This window comes from Micrasema longulum, unplaced genomic scaffold (genome assembly GCF_059751315.1).
Source record: "Micrasema longulum isolate JH-2025_06_02 unplaced genomic scaffold, ASM5975131v1 h1tg000677l, whole genome shotgun sequence".
Taxonomy (NCBI): domain Eukaryota; kingdom Metazoa; phylum Arthropoda; class Insecta; order Trichoptera; family Brachycentridae; genus Micrasema; species Micrasema longulum.
Genome location: NW_028277873.1, coordinates 565574 through 571698, shown reverse-complemented (window position 1 = coordinate 571698; position 6125 = coordinate 565574).

The following is a 6125-nucleotide window of genomic DNA, read 5'->3' as shown; positions in this document are numbered from 1 at the left end:
TCTAGCTTTAGGGTTGTCAACTCAATCGACCAAAAATTCGGGAGGTAAAATAAAAACAACTTACATATAAAAAAATTTACAATAACATTGAATATATTTATTTCATTTTTATTTATTTAGAATACAAACAGATGTACATGTTAAATGTTTATACATAGAAAATATTTAAATATATATAAATGTATGTATTTAAATAGTAATCCAATAACATGTATTCACTTCTTCTTCGCAGTCTCAATCCTGGGGATTAGTTTGGAGCAAAGTCCTGCATCTCGTCCTCCATTGGTCTCTATTTTCGGCAGCCCTCTTCAGCTCGACATATGAGGCGCAGTTTAAATCTTCGCACACTTGCTCCAAATATTCCCGTCGGGGGCGCCCTCTATAATTTGTCTCCTCAGCCATTCCCTCTATGATGTCATGCAGGAGACCCTCATGGCGCATAATGTGGCCGATCCATCGAGCTCGCCTCTCTGAGGTGGTTTGGATTAGGTGCCTACCTTCTTCGATTATGTGGAGAACCTCGTCATTAGTGATGTGGTCCCTCCAGCGAATTCCTAATATTTTTCTGTAGCAGCACATCTCGAAGGCATCTGGTCTTTTTTTATCTCTTTCGGTAAGGCACCAAGTCTCACAACCGCACATCAATGTGCTCCATACATATGTGTTGGCAAGTTGCTTGCGGAGTTTTAGATTGATATTATATGACTAAAAAATCTTTATTTTTTTGTTAAACGCAAGCCTTGCTTGGTGTATGCGGCAGTCGACTTCTCTTTAACTTCACTTAATTGTAATAAAATAAAACGACGGTTTAAACTGTATAAAAAAATAAAAGTAAAATCAACATTAAGAAAGAATGTTATTTATATAAACTAAAATAAAAGAAATAGGGACAAAACAAGGAGATAGTGGGAAGGAAAAAAAATAAAAGTCCTGAGTAGTGGTGGAGGATGAATAAAGAAAAATAGGAAACAAAAAAACGAATTGTCTACTTTCTTATCCTGAATGAAGCTTGTTAGTTCTCTTCTGTACCTTTTATAAGGAGTGTTAAATATATCGAGACTATTAAAATTATTGTTGAATGTTTCACATATACGAGAGATGGTAAAACGTTTCCTATGATTAAATTTAATGTTGGGAATATATAAAATATCGGAGATTCTAGTTGGTCTGGAGGGTAAGCAATTACATTAATTAAAGCAGGATCTGGTCGAAGATATCTCTTCGGAGTGTTAGTGGATTAACGTTATGAAATTTTAAAGAAGCTGTATGATTTATTAACAAAACGTAATTTTTAAAATTATTTTTAGTGAAAAACAACGTCGCAAATAGGTATGTATGTTTCCTAAAAAATGTACTTTTTTACACCGCGCGCAAAATCAGAACGGCTTTTTAACAAAGGTTAATTTACTACTCTAAAAACGCTATTTTTATTTTATTTTATAAATTAATTGCATAAAATAAGCAGGGATTCTATATAAAACTAGGGAATAGAAAATGAAGTGTTCTCTGTTTAGGATAGTTATTTAGTTGTATGTTTTCGCTATGCTGCGGCATTTGCAATTGGGATTGATAAATCGTGTAACATTTTTTTTATTCCTTTCCGACATTCATCTTCACAATTAAAAAAAATCATGTCGACTCCCTATGTTTCGCTTGCCACAACTGGAACTTTTTGCAATAAATAGTAATCATCATTCAACAATAGATTCCGGGAGATTTTACCTGCATTTCGCATTGTAAAATTTATCAGCTTTTTTCCGGGAGAACCCCGGAATACCAGGAGGGTTGGCAACCCTAATGCAGTCACAGACATAATATGTATTATACACAGGAAGGTACAATAATTAGCATTTGGCCTTATCACATACATCTATCATCACATGCTTTATCCTCAATTTAATTATTAATGCATTTGCACGATTGGTTTATTTTTTCAATCTACAGTAATCTGAGCAAAGGTACCTATGTACTTACAGTTGATGGGATTATTTAAAATTGCATATATATCGTGCTACTAATGCAACATTAGTACATAGCTTATTATACTCATAATCAACCAGTAATTGATTGAAATCGTCGATTTACTTTCTATGCCACAACAATTAAATTTATCTGATCAATTTGAATATGTGGAGTAAAGTTAAATTGGCATAATAAACATGCAGAATCCAATGCCAGGATCTCAAATTGAGTTCAATTATTGAACAATTCAATATTGGTTTTGGACATAGTAGTGAATCATGAAGTGGGAAAATAATGTTAAAACACTACGACATAGGTGTAAATAGGAAACGTCAAGTCTTGAGTAATGATTATGATTTATTTTATTTTAGTAGGTAGCTACTTAAAACGGTGCGAAGGTTTTCACGGTCACTGTTATCAATATTTCCTTTTTGGGTGATACTGTGTGTGTACATAAACACGTATTTTTTTCTACAACACACGCAGATTGCCATGAAGATGGCTCCTGCAATGGTAGCAGAAACGTCGGAACAAAGTACCTACCTACTTTACATCAGAAACACAGTTTTTTTTACCAATTGTATACTCTAAAATACCTATAAAATTTAGCGTTCTAGACTATTTTTATGAAAAATAATTTATTTTTACAATTTGTGATATCTAAGTATTTTTATTTACCAAAATTATCTTTTTTTTGTTATGTGTTTGGTAAACATTTAATAGAAACATAACTCATTTGCTAGGCGGAATAACATTTTAGATATAATTTTTTTTAAAACACTTGTGTTGTGTTTTTACGCCACACACTAGTAAAATATTTATAAGAGCAAAACAAGTGTGGGGTATTCAGAATAGGGAAATGTCAGGTTTTTTTTTACATTTTTAAAATTATTAGTAGCATACATTTTTTTTAAATTTGTAATTTCGAATTCCCGCAAAAACGGTTATTCCATTGGCCACGCCCCTAATACGTCACGATTCATGTTTATTTGTTCCTGCCAATTTATATTTGTGTACAACATTGTCACGATTCTTGACGTCACAGCTACCAAGGCCAAACATGTTGCGTTTTTCTACCAATGTATTTTTGTTAAATTTATTTTTAACATTGAAGTATGAAAACATTTCTCCGAAATATCCATATTAATTTCGAAAATACAATTGATTGTTATAAATCCATTTCATATATTTTTATTGGTATTCATAGTATGTGATATTTCCCTATTACCCATCACCAGATGTTAATAAATATAAACATAAGTTTAAATTTAATTTAAATTGCACATTTGATTAAATTGAAATTGATAATTCAGATTTAAGTATGTAAGGATATTTTCAATATCTTATACAAAAGTTCAATTTATTGCATTGGCAGGTTTATCGATAAGTAAAACACAATACATATTTCAAATCATATGGCGGGCGGCTTAGTGGACAAATACTGCTTATTAAAGACACTCGATTCAATGCAGGACGTTTATTATTTTATAATAACGTACAGTTTTATTTTGTTTTATTTACATTATATCAATTCTATGCACATTAAATTATGTTTATATTTTACGCTGTAGATTTAACTTCAGCATTAGTGCTTTAAAAAAAATCGGTGAAAGCTCTCCCTCCACATATGTACGTTTTAAAAACCGAGGGTCTTAATCAACAATGTTTTGAATATGTCCAAATATTTTTTGGCAGGCTGGATTTACCTCAAAAATCTTTTCCAATTCAGTTGCAACAAATTCCAACCGAGGGTCGTCTTCTTATCGGTTTCGTTCAAACTAAAGAAAAAAATATAGATGGCTTATGTCGGATATTGTCCTTCTTTCTCATGACCATATTGTAATAGAACGAATGATGGCAAAAACTGTTATTCTTTTCATGTTTTGCCATGTTTCTAAAATTGAATTTAAAGATATTTTAAATTATTGTTATCTAATATAACATATTTTCATGAAATCAAATTAGTAATCTCGTTAGATCAAGGCATAATTTAAACCCTACAAGTATAAAAAGTAAAAAGCAATATAATGTAATTGATACAAAAATATTTAATGATTTATTGCCAAATATAAAAGACTCAAAATGTACAACAAATTTTAAAATAAAAATAACTGCACATGTAAATAGTGTAGCAAGAGATTTTTAAAAAAAATATATGTAGATAAAAAAACCTAGTACTTTATATAATTGGTACACACATATTATTTATATTTTTATGTATTTCATTACTTTATATTTGTTTTTTATTATTTATTATACTATATTGTTTAAGTAACATGTATTCTTGGCACATATATATACTTTATATTTGTATAATAACGATGTTCAATTTCTTACATATGATTAGCTAGGCATTTATAATTAAATAGTTTTATTTTTTTTTGTTTTCTTTTTGTCCTATTAGTATAGAACTACTTATGCTCTAAAATATAAAATTCTCCATCTTATAACAGGCTGAGCCATGTTAGATGGAAATTATCATAAACAGGGAACACTCCGTTTTCATTTCCTATTCATTAGTTTTATATAGATTCCCTGTTATTAAATATGTATACTAATTTTGACGCAATAAATTTATATAAAAAAATAAAGGAATACATTATTAGATACCTAACCGATAAATTGGATTCGATTACTTTACTATTGTGAATTGTGATAGCATATTAACTGCGTGACAAAAGACACGCTAGCTTGTGGTTAGCGGATTGTATATCGTGAAAGAAGTCCCGAGTTTGATTACATTTTTTTTGTTAACTAACTGTCCAAAGTTAAATATTATTTTTGCTTTTGCTGAAATCAAAAATAATTTATAAAAACAGTAGTATGCATTTGACAATGTCAAAAATGGCAAAAAATAAAATGAAAATATTTTTATATTTCCCAGCCGGATGTCATTTTAATTCGGGCTCCGGCTCCGTATTGCAAAAAGGGCCAATCGACGTATTGTAAAAGGCCATATTGAATTTTGGTTGAATTACAGGACAAAAATTCGCAAGATCCTCGGAATTCAGTTAAGGTTAAAAAAGATTTACGTTATGTGTAAATTTACCAAGATATAAAGTTATTTTTAAACCCCACGTACTTTCATAAACAGAGTCGCTGACTTTCTTACAATTATCAATATATACTTGGCAATTTTCATTTTCATGCCATGTCTGTGAGATCACACGTCACATTGAATGCTATATTTTTTCGTTTCCGGCTGACCGAATAATCAGCCATATTGTTTGCTATGTAAAAGAAGGAAGCTAAGGTAAATGGGAGAAGAAAAATATGACTTATAGTCCTTAAAATTTAGCTTGATTAAAATGACAGCTGTCAAACTTAGTTCATTAGTGATGGGAAATTACTGATCACTGATCAAATCGATTTTATCAGTTATTTCATGCTATGATGAAACTCTGTTTCCGAAAATTGAGATAAAAAACGCAAAAACAAGCTTATTATAGTATGTTTTACACAATTATTCACCAAAAAATGAGAAATATATACTTTTTTCATGAACAACAAATGATTTTTTTTTTATTCGATCAATTTGTCGCATCTCTAAAGTTTTTGCAAAATGATGTAACCTTGTGAGAACGTCGTAAATAATTAAGTTTATTTTTGTTTTAAAGCTGATTTTATATATTAATGTTTCAAACATTATATTAAAAAAATAAATAAACACGCCAAATACAAATGATATTTCGTGTGTCAATATAAATAACTCCTTTGACGTAACTACAAAGTTATGTCATCACTTTTTCTGACAACTGTCATTCTAATCATGTTACATTTTAAGGACTATAATGAATATACCCAATGATTATTACCTTAGAGAAAATCTTCTATCTAATCTTTCCCTATCTCAATATTATACATTATTAAATCTGTCCCCCTCTGGCTCTCTCTGAAACACCTTAAAAATCTTCCCGAATTTACATAACGCCTAAACGTTACTAGCCAAATTGTAAAATGCCAAGTGTTGACAATATGGTTAATCATGGATTGGCCCATTTACAATGCGGAGCCGTTTTGTAAATTAGCTAACCAACATGAATTCCAGCCAAAATAAAAATCTGTCAACGACACATATAAATATGAAAAAGATATCACTAGTTAACTTTCTAGCCATGGTGACGAAGATACTAATTCTGACATTAGATTGCTCACCCTAATAA